Below are 21725 nucleotides of genomic sequence, written 5' to 3' on the forward strand. Positions count from 1 at the left end.
TGTCCCAACACTAACCACCATTTAAGAAATACAGGATAAGTAAGTTTTAGCACATACTGCTCTGTCCACTTGTGGATGTATCATTGATTAAATGAGCAGGTCAGGGATCAAAGAACATACATACCATGATTTAGAGCCTGTTTTTAGCAAAGGTCTTTGAGTAAATTTTTTGAATTTAGCATTTTTGCACCAACACATGCCAGTTCATGTGCTACTTTTCGTTAATTTTTGTATTGCCTTTGAGCTCACAGTGCCCATTTCCAATTTATCTAAGTCTATTGTAATATGATACGGTGTCTATTTGAAAATTACACTTCTACCCACACAGAAGATATTCCAATGTTTCCCTTCTCACTTAATATTTATTTTACACAAAGGGTTCATATATTCAAGTCACAGTTCACTTTTCCAAATTGTACCATCAAAATACATTTATCCTGGTCATACTAGAATAATCTTAGAGCATATAATTTCCTTTACATCTCCCTGACACACTTTGAAATATTGCTATATTTTATAGACTCAGAAAACATTTCTTATTTAATTTCCTTTCAAATAGAAGCAAATCTTTTGGTATTTTTTGTGAAGTAGGTTTGATAAATAAAATTCATGCACCTTTTCTTTATCTTCAAATGCCTTCATTACACTGGAATTGCTGAAGAAAATTTTCACTGTTTATAGAATCCTTGGTTAAAATTCTACTTTAAGAACATAATTGGATCATTTTCTCATCTCTACTGTTTCTAATGAGAAGTGACTGATAATTCATATTGTTAGTCCTCTGTAAATGACATATCTTTTAATTTTGATTCTTTGAAGTATTTGCTTTCCAAAATTCTCATCAACTTAACTCTAAGTGCGTAGCTGTATTTTGGATCTCATTTATGTAGATAAATTTTTAAAACCACATTAAAAATATGTGAACTTTTGTTCCTTATGTTTTATAATGCGATTGTTCTTGGATTTCTTGAATCTTTCATTTTTTCCTTCCTGTATTTTTTTGTATTTCTTCAAGTAAATGCTTATTCTCTAATATAAAGATTAGTTATTTTATTATTGATATTCAACCAAGCTGATTATAAGGTATCAAATTGCTAAATTTTCAAATATATTTATTTTCTATGAATTCCAGATAATTTTATTGTAGTTTTCATTTTTGCTACATTATTTGTCTTTCTATATCTTTATTCTAATTTCTTTAAAATTTTGAAAAAATAGTCCTTTAAGTATTGAAACACAGCATGATAATTGCTTTCAAATTTTTGCCCATCAGGTCTGAGTTTTGGGTTATCCCTTGTTCAGTTGCACTTGAACTACTTTTATGCTTTTAGTGTCCAAGTTTGTATTTTGTGATTTAACTGAAAATGACTGACGCAGTATTTTTAGTTCTTAAGATATTCTTTGAATAATTTCAAGGACATGAAGTGAAGTTACATATCTCTATTTTCATCATATTAATCCAAAAATATTCTGCCTTCGGTAAAGTCATCTCAGATTTAGTTACTTTTTTTCACGAAGTTTATTGGTACATTTTAGGTTTTCAATATAATGTCATTCATCATTGGGAATTTGTAGCTTTACGTAATGTGTCTCTTTTTTGTTGTTGTTCCAGGGATAGAATTTGGATCTTTGCCTTTGCAAGGCAGGCAGCGGAACCACTCAGCCTAATCCCCAGCCCTACATAATATATCTTGATTCTTATCTTTATTCCCATTTCCCTTCTCTCCCTTCAACCCCTCTACCCCTCTGTATTTACAAAGACTTTGTTTCCATTTTTCAGTTTTCTCATATTAATTCCATTCCCTTCTTTCCTTTCCCCTACTCCTCCCACTTCCCCTTTGCCCCTTTTTCTTCCTATTTTACATTATTTACTTTAACTTTTAGTCTTTATTTACACTTTGTTTCTCACACTAGAGAAGCTATTTGGTATTTACCCATGTGTGTCTTATTTATTTCACTTAAGAGTATCATCTCAATGTGCATCCATTTAGTTATAACTGTTTCCAGTTTCTCATTCTTGATGGCTGAGTACTACTCAATTTTATATATAAAAAAAAAACCAAAAACACATCTTTATCTAGTCTCCAGTTGATGGGCAATTGGGCTGTTTTTCAAGTTTTAGCTATTACACACTGTACCACTCACTATAAATATGGGTGCACATCTATCACTGTGGTATGATTCTTTACTTCTTTTGGGAAGATAACAAGCAGGGGAATAGCTGGGTCAAATGGGACCTCTAATCCTGATTCTTTAAGGTATCTCCACACTGATTTCTGTAGTGGTTGCACCAGTCTGCACTCCCACCAGGAGTGAAAGGTTCCTTTTCTCCACAACCCTGCCAGCTAAATCCCCGCCCTATTTCAGAAGCCCAATTCATTTAATTTATTTAAATTATTTAATTTATTTAAATTTGTGGGGTTTGACTTTTTTCATTGTTTAATATTCTACATAATAGACCTTTGTCTGAGGAACAGCTACTAAAATTTTTTTCCCAAATTGTGGTTTGTCTCTTTACTTTGTTGGTGGTTTCCCTTGCTGTGCAGAAGCAATTGTAGTAAGATGAGATCCCAGTTGTTGATTCTTTGAGGTTTTGTTCATGAAATCTCGTCCTATGCCAGTATCTTCAAGAGTTCTACCTAACCTCTCTTCCAATCAGTTTAGTGTTTCTGTTTTAATGTTTAGATTTTTGAATCATTTCAATTTTAATTTAGTGCATGTTGAGTGATATAAGTATGGTTTTAATCTTGGACAAGTCGAAACCCAGTTTTTTCTAGCACCATTTATTAAAGAGGCCATCTTTCCTCCTGTGAGCATGTTTGGCTCCTTTATCAAAGATGAGGTGGATGAGTATGCCTTGAGTTGTTTCTGCATCTTCTAATCTCTTCCACAGATACTTGGGTTTGTTTCTTTTCCAGTACCATGTTTTTTGTTTTGTTTTGTTTTTGATTTTAATCAGAGTAGCTTTGTAGTATAGTTTCAAGTTGGGGATTGTGATACCCCCTACCTTGTCTTGACTTGATTTCTGCTTTGATCTTTATAATTTTCTCACTTGTACAAGTTTTGTGTTTGTCTTGTTCTTTCTCTAGAAGCGTGAGATTCAGCATTAGATTGTTTGAGTTCGCCCTGTTCTCCTAATATGAGTATTCACTGCTATGAATTTCCCTCATAGGACTCCTTTCATTGTGTCCCATAGATTCTGAAACATTGTATTGACAGTGTAATTTAAGTGTACAAAATGATTAAGAAGAACGAAGAAGGACACTGCATCCTTGATTTCTTCTTTAATTTCCTCTGTGACCCATTGGTTATTCAGAAGTATGTTATTCAATTTTCCATGTGTTTTTTAAATTCTTGCAGTTTCTTTTGCTATTGATCTCCAATTTCATCACACTATTATGTGATAATATACAGGAAATAACTCCAATTCCTCTGCATTTCCTTAAGTATGTTCTAAGAGCATTATGTGATCTGTTTTGGAGAATGACCTGTGTGCAGCTGAAAAGAATGTGTATTCCAGTTTTGTGAGGAGGAACATTCTGTAAACATCTGTTAAGTTCAATTGTTCAAGAGTCTGATAATTGAGTTCTAGTATTTGGTTGTTTATTTTTTGTCCAGTTGATCTATCTTTTTTTTTCTTTTTTTTTTTTGGTGGTACTGGGGATTGAACTCTGGTCCTTGTACTTGTAAGGCAGGTGGCAGAACCACTGAGCTAAATCCCTGACCCCTGATTTATCTATTTGTGACATTGGGGTACTGAGGTCCCGGTTATTATTGCATTAGTGCTTATTTGATTTTTTCATGTCCATTAGTATTTGTTTTATATAATTAGGTACAATAGTATTTTGTGCATATATATTTATGTTTACCATCTCTTCCCTTGGCTTGTTCCCTTTATAAGGGTGTAATATCCTTCTTTGTCCTTCTTAGTGTTGATTTGAAATGCATTTGATCTGCAAACAGGATACTATTCCCACTATTTTTTCACATTTCTGTCACATGGAATATTGTTTTCCACCCTTTAACTTTCAGTCTATGAATTTCTTTTTGAATTAAGTGTGTTTCTTATATGCAGCATATCATTGGATTTTGCTTCTTAACTCATTTTTTCTGTCTAATTCTTTTGATTGGTAAATGGAGACCACTAACATTGATGGGTATAACTGATATGTATAGACTTATCCTTATCATGACTTTTTCTTTATGTTGGATTTCTGCCTTTGCATTTAACTTTTTTGTCATGCCTGATGGATTCATTCTGCTGGGCTTTGTGGGGTTGTAACCCTCAATGTCTTTTCCTAGGATATTTAAAATGTTTCGGATACTTGTTTGGCATTCATGAAGTTTCTCATGTGCTCTTTGACATGAATGCATCCTATTTCTCCATAGATTTTGAAAGATAGTTCTTCAGGGTGCATCAATCTGGGTTGGTGGTTGCTTTCTTTTAAAGCTTGAAATACTTCACTTCAGGCTTTTCTTGCCTTGAGAATTTGTGTTGAGAAGTCTGCTATGATTCTGATGGATTTTCTTTTGTATTTGTTTTTTTTCTTTTTTCTGTTTATATTTAAAATCACTACTTGCCTAGTTGGAGTCCTTCATACATCAGTTATCTTTATGTCAAATTCTTTTTCCCTGATTGGAAATTTTCTGTCATTCTCTCTGTGAATTTTTTTTTAAATGTCATTTTCACTTTATACTGTTTCTTCACTGACTCCAATAGGTCATATATTTTTCTTCTTTGCATCATCTATCAGCTGCTGGATTGATTAATCACTACTTGCCTAGTTGGAGTCCTTCATACATCAGTTATCTTTATGTCAAATTCTTTTTCCCTGATTGGAAATTTTCTGTCATTCTCTCTGTGAATTTTTTTTTAAATGTCATTTTCACTTTATACTGTTTCTTCACTGACTCCAATAGGTCATATATTTTTCTTCTTTGCATCATCTATCAGCTGCTGGATTGATTTCTTATGGTCCCTTGCTTTTTTTTTTTTTTTTTTTTTTAGTTTCTTTTCTTGATCACTAATTGCAATCCTATATTCTATATCTGATATTCTGTCCTCACATTGTCTTACTCTGCTCCATAAACTTTCAGTGGTGTTTTTTAAAATTAATTTTATTGGTACACTTGAGCTACACAATATAATGACATTCATTCTTGGAAATTTCTGCCTTTGCATAATCCATCTTGGTTCTTATTTTTTACCATTCTGCTTCACTCCTTCAACCCCACTCTCCCTACCAATCTACAAATGTTACCATTATTTTTTAATTTCTAATATTAATTCCATTAACTTCTTTCCAGTGGAACTTTTAATGTCCTGGATATCTAATTGCATCTGCTTTTGGGTTCCATTTGTTTCCCATGCTTGGATTCCATCATATATTTTAGCTCCTCTATTTTTTTATCTGTTTACTCTAGAGTTATTAATCATATCTTTCCCTATGAACACAATTTCTGTTATATCAGAAATTATTTCCGATCTTATTTTTTTCCCAAATCTTCTTTTGTTGCCAGTACAGGGAGTCTACATGGTTCTGTTCAGATTTTTCCATCTTGTTGCCACTTGGGATTGCCTTTGGTTATCTAGAAATCTAATTTTGAGATTTGTTTAGGTGTCTTTTCATTTCAACAGATGCAGTCTGCTGTGTCTTTTTTGAGGTGACTCTTTGGTCTCCCAATGGGCTTCAATTCTTCTCTCAGTGCTGCACCAATTCCTGGGTTTAGAATGATGGCCTTCTGGATGCCAGAGCTGGGCTGTAGTCCAGGTGGAATTTTGGCTGGGGTCTGCTTTCCGAAACCTCTGTTGCCTGGGTAGGCCTCTGGCTGGGGCCTGTATGCACTTAAGGATGGTACTTCAATTACTTCTTGATTTCTTTTACATAATGGATGCATTTTTTGACTTGTATCTCCATTGGGGCCTCAATTCTACTTGGCAGAAGAAATTTATGAGTACTTTTCAAATTCATTGGAAATAGTAAGACATTCATATAGCATTCATATATACTACTGTGACAGATTTCTGGTGAAATTTTAACTTACTCAATTTTTCTGCATTTTTCATACACTGTAATAGAATGCTTTTACATATATTGAATATTTCCATTGATAACTTGCTGTTGGAAGAATGTATTCTTTTGACAACTCTATGAATAGATCAATGCAAAGGAAGAAGAGAAAGTCCTGGGCTTTCAGGTTCTACAGTTTTGTTTGTGAATTCATCTTGCTTAGAAGATGTAGATTTTATCAAGTAATAGATATATGCAAATGTGATACCAATAGTAGTGGAGGGAAGTCTATGTTCTGAAAAACTTTCAGCTGTAGGATTCTCAATCATAAGATTCTGTTTAATATTGAAATTTCTGTTTTTCATTTTTAATTAAGGTTCCGGGAAGCTCCTGCTTTTAGTTGATGATGAATCATATTTCCCTCACTGTAAATAAATGAGTTAGGTTTTGCTGCTCACATTGTGCCTTTTTTTCCTGGAGAAATACAATTTATTACTGGTTACTGAGATCTTTAGTGGAGTTACCTTCTCTCCAATGATTTCCACAAAGACTTCTGCTATATCCCCACACTTTTCATAGCCTTTCCGTATTTATTTCACATTTTCTTTGAATTTTGATATGAATTTTATGTTTCTCATTCTCTATTTTTATTTGTTTACTTATTTCCCTAAGAGAATTATGTTCTTCAATTGTGTACACAATTTCAGGTATAATCAAGCAATTACACATGTAATGAAAAATCGAATACTTAGTCATAGTACAGTTTTAGAATAGAGGAGTTTTATTATCTTAATGATGAGCTTCTATGAAGAAAGTTAAAGTAAGTCCCTCCATACAGATTGGAACATTAGACCCTAATCTCATTTCAGATTTTATCAAAATATTTGAATTTAAATGTATTTCATTAAATTATTATTACTTTTTCCTAAGTCTTGAAAAGTGATCTTTTACACTATGTTCCATATTCTCTAGCCATATTGACTACAAATTTATAGCCTTTGACATGAACACACATGGAACATTAAATGGCACATATTCTGTTTATATCTTTGAATTTAAAAACTACCTTGTAATAAAGTGCATGAGTCTTTCTGTTCTTTTGCCCTCTTTGAATACTACATATTTATTCATGTTTGATAGATTTATTTCATTACATTTTAATGTCCATTTAATAATTGGAAGAAAAGATTTCTAATACTTGTTAAAAAACAAAATATTAAAATTCTATAAATTATCTAACCAATTTACTCAGTAAATTCAAATTACCTTTAATATGGAAAATGATCTTTTTAGAAAAAATGAACGCACTGGGTGACTAATGATCTCCTAACTGAGGTTATTAATAACCCAAATAGACATTTTGACCACACCATTTCTGCCTGCTCTCATCCTTGGCAGATGACAGTGATTCCAGTTCATCAATGAAAGAAGCCATGATGGGGATTCTAGAAATGCACTGCACTTTCATTCTGGCTGATAATTTTGTCCTCTCTTGCCTCATGTCAAAAGATACTCTTCACTGGTCCAGTAAGTCTTTAAAACCGAGTTTACATATCCTTTCCTCTTTTAAGGCATAAATACAACAGATTTTTATGATTTTTTTTTCTGATTCTTTCCTCTCTTCCTAAAACTGTCTCATTGTACCATAATTTATGTTGTTTAAGGATGAGCCTCAACAGGACAGTTATTATAACTTTGCATTCTCAGATGTAACTACACGTTCTAGGTAGGGAAATCAATGAATAACAGTTTGCAAAATTAAACAAGTGATGAAGTTTTTCTAATTAATTGTTTATATAATATCTACAATGTAAAGTTCTCTCAAGATTTTCCTGACACAATCAGGTATATGAAAGTCTTTTTCAGTGCAGCTTTAACTGACTTTGAATTGATCCAGAGATGTATGCAACTATACATATTTGTGCATTCCAAGAAGTTGAAAATTTCTATACCATTTACAGATGTCTCTGTTTTCATTAAATAGACAAACTATAAAACAAATCCAACAAGGACAACAACAAAAAAAGTCAAGGAAACAATTTCCATGCTTTTATCCAACTTTAAGTTCAATAATTTTATGCACAACTCTCTCTCTCTCTCTCTCTCTCTCTCTCTCTCCCTCTCTCTCTCATTTTCCAAAGAATGAGCACATTAAAATTCAGTTGAGGATGTATGGATAATGAATTCTTTTGGTCACATTGTTTGCTTCTTTTAGAAACAAAACATATCCAGCCACCACTAAAATTAAAAATTCATCAACTTCAACTTATCTGAAGAGTGTAACTACATAGAATGGGTTCAGATATAACTATAGAGAAATTTGAAAATGCTAAGAAAATACATGCAATTTGTACCGGCATTTTTAAATGTGTTGGTTTTAGTTAAGACTTATCTCTAAGACACACAGGATATAAACTTTTGGTTAGTCACTTAAAAAGGGATATTTATTGCTCAAATTACTTTTAAAAGCACCTATGTGTAAGATCAGATGCATGTTCATAAGACTAAAATTTGTATTTAAAATAAATATTGGTATGCCACACATCTTTTAAATTTATTGATGTTCATGAGTGATTTTCTAGATAAAAATAGTGCTAACATAACTTGTATAGTTTAAAAATAATAGCATATTTACTTTTAAGAACAATATATTATATTCTGCTTAATAAGAATGTCAGACTGGATAGGTTTTCCAGCTGATTCAGGAAGAAGGCATTTTTAAATATCACGCTTCACGCATGCAAAAATAGTACTTTTTATAGATAACATGATATAAACAATGAAATCCAAGGTATTTTCTTGCATCTCTTAGTACATTTGAGCTCCAAAAGTGAGCATCATATTTTCTTAATATTCATCATTTTGCTTGTCATGCCATTATTAGTTCTTTTCTGAGTAGCTCTGTGGGAGTGTTGGTGTACGTATCCAAGTTTGAGAAGCAGAGCTGTGCATGATAGTCTCACGCTATATGTTTGATTGGATTTCTTCTAGTATAGATCCCAATATATTTTCCTAATAAAATACCTAATAAGAATTGGCAATGCAAGTTTTAATTTATAGGTAGAAATTATATTATGAAATAAAGCTTATACAAGTTCTCTTGTCCATTTTAAAATCTATTGGCAATTAATCTTTTGCTTTACCAATTACTGAAGTTTACTATCCATTTAAGGAAAAAATAAAATACTTTTTTAGCTTTGTGTGTTTGGTTTACATTTTCAAAGTTTTGCAGACTTACATGTCTGGAGCCTAGATATGTCAATGCTAAAAGCCAAGCATAAATGCGTGGCAGAACTCAATGTTCAGCTTGACTGTTGACTGATTTTCCGATTGAAGTAACTATATCTGTATATGTTTTCTCTGAATTCATGGAGCCAAGTCACTGTCACCTGCTACTGTCACAGAAATAAAGGCTGTTTGTGATGATGGCTTTTAGTCTTCAGCTCACCTATGGGCCTGAACTAATAGTACCATGCTTCAGTTAATAACTGCACAAAAATCCATAAAGGAAAGAAGAGCCGGGTGTGGTGGGTCACGAATGTAATCCCAGCACTCGGGAGGCTGAGGCAGGAGGATCGCTGTGAGTTCAAGACCGGCCTGACCTACATAGTGAGTTCCAGGTTAGTCTCAACTACATAGTGAGACCCTGTCACAAAAAACAAACAAAAAAATTGTTTATATATAATCCATTTCCTACATTTGCATGAAATTGTCTGCATTGAGCACATTCATAATTGTTGTGAAAAAGATAACTAAATTGAATATTTGAAATGCGATGCTCACTTTTATCAAATTTTAAGGTGAATTTAAGCAGATTTGCTTGATCAACTTCTGTGTATATTACTTTGAGTTACCAATTCAGCTATTTTATTTTTTAGTAGTGTTTCACTTCAGTTGAAATTTGATTTGAAAACACAACTGAAAATATACTGTGCATTAATCAAAGCATAAATATCCCTCCTTGATACAGCCTGAAGTATATTTCTTCCAGAAAAAGGGAGAACTTCTATTAAATTGCCCTTATTCAGTTATCTCACGTGGACAAGCAAACTATAAATACTTTCTGACATTTTAAAAAAGTTTTCCTTCATCATTTGGTCAGAAACTGCAGATCTTCATTATTTTCACAGGCCACAGAGAAAGGCACAAAGAAGAAAGAAGGAGTGGTTTAATATTCCTGTTTTTCTCCAAATAATTTAAGTATTCCCTGGAAATTCTGAGGAAACTTAATATTCTAAATGTAAAGACATTAAGTCTCTAAAAGCCATAATTTTGAAAAAATTGCAAATTATTCCAACTGAAATAAAAACAAGCCCCTGTTTTCAGTAAAGGTACCTTCCATTCGATAAGGGATACATCCATTTTCGAAAACTAAAATACATGTACTTAAAATTTAATTTTCTTCAAAAATATCAAATTTGCCATTTTAGTGTCTGTTTGTGTGTGTGTGTGTGTGTGTGTGTGTTTGGTATGCGATGCTGAGAACCCCATGCAAAAGCTGGTGAGAGTTCTAGCAGGGTTTATACCCCTAATTCTTGACATTTCATTTGTGGGCAAAGACAACAGCTTATATAAGCCTCTAAAGAAAAGTTAATTCATCTTCAAGTTTCACTAAGAAATTTGTGGAAAATGAAGCAGAATTTCACTTTCTTCCATGATGGGCATGACTCCAAATCATTATGAGACTTGGAGGGATTAAAATATTCTGTTTATAAACTAAACTAGTCAACCATGGAAATTTGAATTATGTGTATTAAATGTTTATAGAGAGATCTTGTTAAACTAATGTCTATTGTCTAGAAAAATCAGTATATTTCTCAAGTTATTCCATATAACTAAAATATCTATAAATATTTAAAACTTATGGAAATAATATTCATTAATATTTGGTAGATTATTTCATGTGTAAAGGACTTGGTGACATACATTGGGCTTTTCATGAGTTGTTTATGAGGTATATGATGAATAATTCTAGTCAATTTTTGTTTACTATAAAAATCTCTTGATTTTTGTGAAATACATTCATTTTTGTATGTCCTTTTAGCTAGTAGAAGCCTTATGTTCTGAACTACAATTTTACATCTCAACCTAATTTGTTAATATACTTGGACTCAGCCAACATGTAATGTTTTGTTTATTTTTTAAAAATTACTCTACTAATTACTTTGGTTTAACAGCAAATGAAATTATAAAAAATATAACTTCCATGTGAAGTAATACAACTTAAAATTCAGACTTTTGTGGTATAGAGACAAACAAGTTGTCAGTAAGTTTCAGGTGTATTTCCTTTCCCTAGAATTATGTATGATTTACAATTCATAAAAATTGTTTTAAGGAAGAATAAGAATGCCTATGATGTGATCTCTATGTCTCTCTGGGATAGTTATAAGAGTACTATACATTTTATTTACTAGGGTTGTACAGCAGGAGGGTACTTAGAAATCTCATCTCTCCTTGAAACTGAAGGAATAGTGTATGCACATAAAACAATATTTACTACAGTGCTGGGAGGTATATAAATATTACTGCTAGGATAGCTGATTAGGTTGTCTCACTGAACTTCCTGTGGCTTTATGTATTTGAGTTTGATGCTATATTTTGCTTGCTTGCTTTCGCTTTTGATTCCATATACCTCAGAGATTTTCTGTACTATGACAGCTGTGTACTCAAGGTTACCTTATTGATATGAAAGAGTTAATGAAGTTTCATCTGTGTTAAAATTACTTTCAGAAAATAACTTCAGCTTTGCAGAGAAGTCCAACTTTGTAGCCACTGTAATCCAAAGTATTCAGTAAAGTTTTGAACTCTCAAAAGTAATGAGCAATGAGATATGACCTTGAGAAAAATGAACAAGGATGATTTCCCAATTCCAAGTCCTCCTCCAACTGTCCTATTACCTTAGTTTAAAATGACACTATTATAGAACTCATTCTTCATGAATGAAAGAATTATCCCCTATTAAAATGTAAATGCCCCGGAAAGACAGAACAAGATCAATCTATCATTTGTACCTTAATGAGAAGAAGTCACTCAAACCCTACAAACATCATAGCTATTTGAAATTGAACATTGATAGGATGAAGACGAGGCAGAAGTACTTTGAGTACCAGGAGTAGTGAAGAAAAAACTAAAGGGAATGTGAAAGTTCTGACAATCCACATTGCACAAATCACAGTGTTACAAGAGGTGAATCATATGTGACAAACAGTAGCTGGATATGTTTGTTGGCTCTGACCTCAGAAAAGCACTATACTTTTGTGAAGGCTTACACTGCTCCCATGAATTTGAGAAAAATAAATTCTTGTTATTCTGTCTGTTTTCTCTCTTGTATAGAAGATTACCATTAATGCTTTCGAGTGTCAATGTATCACTACAAAAATATTGTCAAGGACCTGTATTTGTGCAGTCACAGTAGTTACATGTGCTTTAAGGCTAGAAACATATATAGAAATACATTTATTCTGAATATGTCAAAAGACTCAAGAAAAATAAATGAAACCTGTTCATTTTTTTAAAAAGTTCTCTGCAGATGATATAGAATATTTCACTAAAACATGTAAAATTTCAGTTATTTACCAATTTTTGGTTCAAAAATAACTTTGAAACTGTCTATTTTACAAGACAACTGTGCTAGCTTCGGCAGCATATCTTTTATAAGATGACCTAAAATTTCATTTTTTCTTGTATACAGTGAATGCAATATTGTGGTTTACATATATTGTATATTTATTGTTTTCAATTTCATTGTTATTTTATTTTGTGTGTTTCTGTGTATGGGTATCTATATTTGTCAGAATTTACATCAGACAGAGCTACACATGATGAAATAATTGTTGCTCTGCCTTCATGGCAATTCTTGAAGGATATTTTAGAGGAATTACAGTTCCAATACACCATAGTTCTTCCTATATAACACTAAAATGTGATCAATATTTTCATTTTATTGTAATATGAATGTATGTATATAATATGTAATATATTAGGGATTATATGTCATACCCAATGTCTATGAAATATATTTGCACATATGTTACTGAATCGATGCTAATCATACAAAAATATGCATGTATAAAATGTCATGTAATAATAATATATTAGATAAAACATGTCTTAAGTCTGAGGCATCAGAATAAATTGTATATAAAGACAACAAAACTCATCTGATTATTTCATATATTATACTTTTTTTATTTTTTCCCAAAGTATATTTAATAAATATATTTTGTATGAATATCAGAATGACAACATAAAATATCTATCTTCTATACTTGATTTGGAACAAAACCTTATTGTTGTCTTGTTATATTTTAGAAGGTTGTTTTTCAATACAATACATGAGTAAGTTTGAACTTTTAGTTGAAAAACTAAGAAATAATTTTATAGATTTTTATGTGATAATCTTCTGATTAGTCATTTGTTGACATATTAATTATCTTTAATCTTTTTTATAGGTTTGTTATTTGACTTTTTCTATTAAATATATTTATCTTTTATATGTACCACTATAAATATTTGAATAATGGGCTTATGCACTAATATCTGTTCATGAGAATTCTAATTCTCATGTTACATTTAAAAATAAGTATGTAAATTATTAAACATATATTGGTTGCATCAATAATTTCAAAACAGATTTAAAGTAACAGAGAAGATAATACATTATAAATTGGCATTTCTATTGTTAATTTTTCATCTACTGGTTTACTCCTTTACTTTGAAACACAGAAACAATGTAACAAATATTTTATTTTATTAAATTTAATATGTAATATAACTGAAGAATTTCACTCTAAATATCTGAGAAATTCCACATTAAAGCATTTCTACGGACTGGAGTGATTTTGTACTGCATCTTTAAAAACTATAATTTCATTTATCAGTGAGAAGAAAAGTATCAAAGGATAACCTCGAAAGACAAATTTCAACTGTGCAAATTTTACAGAATTTTCCTCTTTTCAAAAGTCAGCATCAAAACCATGTAATAAATTGCTTTTGAATACTTCTGTCCCAGATGTCAGCCATCTTGCTTATCACTGAACAAGCCACATTTGAACTGCGCTGCTCAGTATTGCACTGAGGGATGTGCTCCCTGATTGAACACAGGTGTAATGGTTGATATACTGTCACACAGTCTGACGTTCACCTAAGATCTTTGTTGAAATAGTTATTACTGATGGCACAAAATGTAATTGCTAATTTTCTGCCCGAGTGGTTACATATTTTCTCTAAATCTTAAGAGTTATTCATTCTTTGACCACTGGACATTACTCAGAGTTTAAGGCAGATGTGTCAGTGGTCCATAGACCAGTAATTGAACCTGTCACTTGCAATCTACCAACTTCATTCTTCAGAAATGTGACTACTGCTTTATTCACTCTCCTGCTTATTTTTTCTCAAGGTATCAAATGTCTTACTTGAACCTAAAGTAGCCAATATTGGTTGCCTACCTTTAACAGACTCTTTGATCACAGAGCAAGGGAATGAGCTGTGAGTCAGGTCTGATTATTATTTTTTATTATTTTTCATTCTTTCTGGCTTTCAAATCAATTGCTATTTTAGGAGCTTAATTATAATAAACCTGTCCATTGCTTCACGGCTTTAGAAAGTTCAGTGACTTAGTTGATAAAGAAGTGGAAATTGGTATAGATATACTCTTCGTATTTGAGTGTAATCTTAGACTGACTCAACATAGCTAATACTGCTGACATCTTTCCAAGAGGTCACTGAGTGCCTCTGAGTGTCAGTGCTTCATGCCCTTTGGTAAGCTAGAATTTTGTAGTTTTGAAAACAAATAGCTTGCAATAAATTCAATATCACTACTTTTTAAATTTAATTTTATTGGTACATGTAAGGTACACAGTATATTGACATTCCTTCTTGGAAACTTGTATATTTACATAATCTTGGTTCTTATTTTTTCCCTATATCCCTGCCCTCCAATCAAACCCTCCCACCCTCCCTATCTACAAAGACTTTGTTTCAATTTTTTAATTTTCTTATATTAATTCCATTTCCTTCTTGCCTTTCTCCTACACCCTCTCATATTCCCTTCCCCTTTATTACTTTCCTTCCTGTTTCACATTATCTATTATAAATTTTAGTCCTTATTTACACTTTCAGTTTATAACACTAGAGAAATTATTCAGTATTTATACATGTGCGTCTTATTTAGTTCACTTAAGAGTATTGCCTCATTGCGCATCCATTTAGCTATAAATGTCTCTAATTTCTTCTTTTTTATAGCTGAGCAGTACTCCATTTTATTTTTAAAAACATGCATTTTCTTTATCCAGTCTCCAGTTGATGGGCAATTGGGCTATTTCCAAGTTTAGCTACTACAAACGGTGCTGCTATGAACATGGGTGAACATAAATTGCTGTGGTATGACTCTTTTGGGAAGATACCCAGTAGGGGATCAGGTGGGTCAAATGGGAGCTCTAGTCCTAGTTCTTTGAGGTATCTCCATACTGATATCTACAGTAGTTGGGCTAGTCTACACTTCTACCAAAGGTGGTGCCGCATTCCTCTTCCCCCACAACACCGCCGGCATTTGTTGCTGGTTGATTTCTTGATGCCATCCATTCTTTCTGGGGTGACGTGGAATCTCAGCATTCCTTTCATTTGCATCTCTCAAATGACCAGTGGTGTTGAACATTGTTTCATATGTTTACTTGATATTTCCATTTCATTGCCTGACATGCCCATTTTTCAATTGGGTCTTTAAATTTGGGAGGTCTGATTTTTTAAGTTCTTTATATATTCTAGATAAGAGAACTTTGTTCCAGGAAGAGCTGGTAAAAGTTTCCCCCACTTTGTGGGATGTCTCTTCACTCTGTTGGTAGTTTCTCTTGCTGTGCAGGAGCTCTTTTATTAAAATGAGATCCCAGTTGGTTCTTTGTGCTACTTCACAGGCAACTGAGGTTTTATTCATGAAATCTTTTCCTATGCCAGTATCTTCAAGAGTTCTGCCTAAACTCTCTTCCAGCCAGTTTGGTGTTTCTGTTTTAATATTTAGACCATAAATCCATTTTGACTTTAGTTTACTGTATGGTGAGGGATATAGCTCTAGTTTTAGTCTTTGACAAGTTGTAACCCAGCTTTACCAGCACCATTTGTTAAAAAGGCTGTCTTCCCTCCAGTGAGGGTTTTTGGATCCTTTGTTGAAGGTGAGGTGGCTCAGTGTGTCTGGAGTTGTTTCTGCATCTTCTAACCTGTTCCACTGATCCTTGGGTCTGTGTCTTTTTCAGCCATAGTCTTTTTATCGCAGTAGCTTTGTAGTATATTTTCAAGTTGGGGATTGTGATACTCCCTACCTTGTCTTTGACGCCTAGAGTTGCTTTTGCTACTCTAGGTCTACGATTGTTCCAAATGAATTTTTTTGGATGGTTTTCTCAAGGTCTGTGAAGTATGCTGCTAGTATTTCAATTGGGATTGCATCATATTTATAGAGTAGATTTGGAAGTATTGCCATTAAAGAAAATGTGGTTTTTTTTTAACAAAAGGAAGTACTACTCAGCCATAAAGAATGAGAAATTAGAGACATTTATAGCTAAACGGGTGCACCTTGAGGTGATTATCTTAAGTAAAATAAATAGGACACACATGTGCAAATATGGAATAGTTTCTTTGGTTTGAGGAAATTAAAGTATAGATAAGGATGAAAATGTATAATAGATAATGTGAAATGGGAAGAAAAAGAGGAAAGGGTAAGGGGAAGTGAGAGGGGTAGAGGAAAGGAAAGAGGACACTGGAATTAATGTGAGAAAATTTAAAAATTGAAACAAAGTCCTTGCAAGTCGGGATGGGTGAAGGGGTTGAAGAGAGGACAGGAAAGGGGAAAATAAGAATTAAGATATCTTATGTAAAGGTACAAATCTCCAGTAACTTTATATTGTGTACCTAAAATGTACCAATAAATTTAAATTTATAAGAAGAATACAAAATAGCATCTAATTTACTGGAAAGTTTCTGTTCTATTATAGAAATATATACTGTTAGGAAAAGTGGGTTTGCTTCATCCAGGAAAGCATTAAATACTTCTAGTTAAATGAAAGTAACTTCCTATGAAAATAATATAAAGGTGAATTGTTCATCTTGTTAGAGACTCTTTCTTTTGTTTGTTTGTTTGTTTGTTTTTGGAGACAGGGTCTCAGTATGTAGTTGAGACTGACCTGGAACTCACTCTGTAGCCCCAGCTGGTCTCAAAGTCCCAGCGATCCTCCTGTCTCAGCCTCTCAAGTGCTGGGTTTACAGGCGTGCGCCACCATGCCCGGCTTCCAGACTGTTTCTTTATTTCCATTCATCTGACTTATACTTGAATTAAGATTTTAGCAAATATGTAATAATTTTGTGTAGAAGCTGCCCTGCCTAAATCAATATTTGAATAGTTAAATTCTTCTATATGATTAGAAAATGATACTCAAGAGATGAAATGAGCATACATTCACTCAGATTATTCAATCATAGAACTCTGATTTAAACAGGAGCTTTGGTTTCCAAGCTCTTTCTTTTTCTTGGTCATAATGATTACTGGACCATATAGTAAAAGTGTTAGCTTAATTGTGTGTTTTTATTTTTGACATGTATGTTTTGGACAAGCCATCCCACATAGTAACATAAGTTTTAATAATTTAAATATAGAAACCTACCCAAAAGATTGATATATTGCCTTTAAACATAAGCTCTTCCAAGTTTGTGCTTAGTGAAAAATGTAAATTGTGCTTACTCATTTGCTCAATAACCACACAAATGTGAGATTTTGGAGCCATTTTGTTTCACCCTAATGCTCAGTAAATAAAATTAGGCCATTAAACAAAATGGAATGTGTAATATATTTCCATTTGTCTCTTCAGACCTTTAATACACATCTCTGACAATGCTCTGTGTCCCAAAATGAAATTTCATGCATCGGTTAATACTTCTATCTTTTGAGTTTCAGAGAGAGAGAGAGGGAGGGAGGGGAGGGGAGAGAAAAAAGAAATAGAGAAGGAGGGATTTTATATACTTCTATCTTTTGAGTTTCAGAGAGAGAGAGAGGGAGGGAGGGAGGGGAGGGGAGAGAAAAAAGAAATAGAGAAGGAGGGAGGGAGAGAATGAGGGGGGAGAAGGGAGAGAGAGGACAGAGAGAGAGAGAGAGAGAGGACACTAGTTGTCTGCATCTCTTTCTTCTTTTAAGCACCGTCTCTCTCTCCATAGCAGATAAACGCCCCCTTCACAAACCCCTCAGCCTACAATTGGTAAATAAGTACTATCACCAGCTCCATATGTCTTCAAACTCTTAATCATGCCTATAATTTGAAGTATTATCTCCATTAAATGTTCTTTGGTAGTTTTTTGAATTCACAATCTATTTTTTCCCAGACAACCTCTAAGAGAAGATTTTTTAGCTCTTCATCAAACAAAAAATTGTCATCTTAACTCCAGGTGCACTTCAGATGATATTAAGGTACATAATTAACACCAAGTAGTGCAAAATATATATTACATAATTCAACGGGTAATGAAAGCATAGTCACCTGATTGCGTTTAAACTTAGGCTTTTATTAAATGATATTCCAGACCAACCACTACAGGTGAGAAGTAATATGTGTGTCCTATGCACATGTTTTAAGACGTAAGTCCATTTGCATCTATGGTGTTTAAAACTGATCTGCCAAGGGCTCTTGTTGACATAATACTAAAAGCAAAGAGGAAGTGTTGGAATGTGTCTGCTTACTTATACAGGATATCCTCTTACACAAAGTCTGCAAAAGTAAGATCTAAGGAACATTGATGATAAAGCTACTAAAATCTATGAAAAATTGTACTAGTTTATCTGAATAGTCATGCCCACTATTTAATGTTTTGTGAAGTATCCATATCATAATTATTCAGAAAAATGAAACTTAGCTTTAGATGGAACAACATATTAAAAGATGATTAACAAGAAAAAATAACCCAATCACCTAGCATAATGATGTTGCCAATCCTTCAGAAGTTTACATAATGAAAATATAGAAGAAAAATTTAAGAGGTATCATAGATGTAAAGGATGTATGTCATAAATAAGTATAATTCAAAAATTTTATATATTTCTGATAAATAAAACACAACAACTACTGTAGAAATATATAAGAAAGGACACAAGAATTCAGAAGTACAGTGAAGTTAACAAATTTAGGATTAAATAGAATAGTATAAGACAGTAAAATATAATTCAATTGGGAAATAGAGAAAATAAAATGGATAATGTTGAAAATTAAATTAAGTAGAAGAATGTTAGGCTCTCCAAAATATAAACAAATCAATAATAGAGGAACAATTAGAAAAAGAAAATCATTAAGAAGATAACTAAGAACATAAAATACAAAAAATAATGTTCCTTGGGAAGAAAACAAAATATATAAAGACAATATCATATTATCTCAGATCCAATAGATGAGATAAAAATTATTTAAATATAGAATAAGTAAAACATCTTCTTAATGATTATCTAAATCTATAGAATTCAAGAACTTTTATAGTATAAACAAAGAATTACTCAACTTTTATATATAGAAAAAATGAAATTTAGATATGTATTTTAAAACACGCTTATAAATAATGAATAATAATGTCTTAAAATAAGTAAATTTAGGAAAACTGTACATAAACACAATAAAACACTTTATCTAAAAGTATAAAAATCATAACATAAGTAATGGTCATAGCTCATGACAGTAATATATAGCGATTACAAAGGAAATAAAAATATGCTCTAAGAAAGTTAGATTCAATGAAGTTGTTATTGAATTTTAATGGTTTTAGAATGCATAAAATGATGGTTGTAAATCATATGTTAACCAAACTTTAGGACCTATTTTTTTTTTTATTGAGTTTATTGGTACATTTAGGGATACAGTACAGTTACATTCATTGTTGGGATCATGTACCTTTACATGGCAAGTCTTGATTCTCATTTTTTTCCCCTTACCTCTGCCCTCCCTTCATCCCCTCCTCCCCTCCCCATCTACAAACACTTTATTTTCATCTTTTCATTCTCTCACATTTTTTTCTTTTCCCTTTTTGTTCTTCCCCTACGTATCACACCTTCCCTACACCTTTAGAGCCTTTCCTCCCATTTCTAAATGTCAGTAATCTTATTAGAATCTTATGCATTGTTGCAGAATATTCACACCAGGGAAACTATTTGGTATTTACACATGTGGGACTTATTTATTTCACTTAGGAGTATATCTTCAATATGTATCCATTTTCCTATGAATGAATCTATTCTCTCGCTCTTTATGGCTGAGTAATATTCCATTTTATAGAGAAGTTGTGTTTTTTCTATAAAATAGGACCTATTTTGATGCAAATTAAAACTCACCAACTATATAATCCATTTGTCTTCCTTGACAATTTATGTAATGGGGTCTGGGGATTTAGCTCAGTTGTGCTGCCACCTGCTCTGAAGTGCAAGTTCCTGAGTTCAATTCCCAGTATCAAAAAAAAAAAAATTATATGATGATGATATCCAGTTGTAGGTTGATAAAAATTTTCAAACATTTGTCCATTTACTATTCTCTATAGACTATCACTGTCACTTTGTTTGGGAAAACAATTTATGAAAATGTGATTCAATTAATGGATGTCAAATTGATTAAATAACCATCAATTCTATTCTAAAGCCTTATATGCAATCAGAAGTGGACTTGTAAGAGAGAGGCAGGAGCTATTGCACACACACACAGAAACACACACACTCATTCATGCACACATTAACGCATGAGAAATCGATGTGAAGATGGAGAAGAGAGAAACATAGCCAACAGTCACAGACTGTCAACGGTGATCAGAAGGCTGAAAAGGGATTCATTCTACTTTTGATTTTGATTTTCTGTGAGCATAGATTTCAATGTTGAAAGCCACTATAATGGTTCATTTTTGTGTCAGGTAGACTAGGAACCATTGAACCTGCTTATTTCAGTCTATACATCTGGATGTCACAATGTCAGTAATAGATGAAATGAGGCTAACATTTAAATTGGTAGAATCTGAATAAGGAAATCATCTCTAAAAGTTAAGTTGGTATTCTTCAGTCTGATGAAGACCTTAAGAGAAAACACACTGAAATCTCCCAAGTAAGAGGGAATTCTCCTCCAGACTTCTTTGTGTTTGACATGCAGTATCAATACTCTTTCCTAAGCATATACTCTGTGTGTTTATTATGTAGACTTTGCATTTAAGAACTTGCACAACTGCTTCAGTCATTTAAGAATAATAAAATACACACATACAATATGGCATACAAGTCCCTTGCCCGACCACAAGTGGAAATATATATGTATATATGAGGAAACGTCTGTTTTTATTTCTTTGGAGAACTCTAATACAGCCACAAAGCTACTACAGCAGTCACCAGAGACTAATGTACCAACCAACATCATTTCTAATATACCAATTTAACTAAATCAAATATTCGGTAAGTGAGAAATTTTGATATGTAATTATTTTTAATGAATATTAAACCTGCTTAAAGATAATTTATAAATATAATACTAAACTAGTCTGCACATGTTACTCATTCTATACAGTATTAGAATTGTTAAAGGTATAACTTTTTAAACTGCGTTTGCTTTAATGAAATTCAGCCTAATGCCACTAAGAAGCAAAATATGTTACCAAAGCTTTAAGGACGAGACGACTAAGAGATGTTTTAACAATGAAATCATATATATATATATATATATATAT

Source organism: Fukomys damarensis, unplaced genomic scaffold (genome assembly GCF_012274545.1).
Source record: "Fukomys damarensis isolate Sample0158 unplaced genomic scaffold, DMR_v1.0_HiC HiC_scaffold_3, whole genome shotgun sequence".
NCBI classification, from domain to species: domain Eukaryota; kingdom Metazoa; phylum Chordata; class Mammalia; order Rodentia; family Bathyergidae; genus Fukomys; species Fukomys damarensis.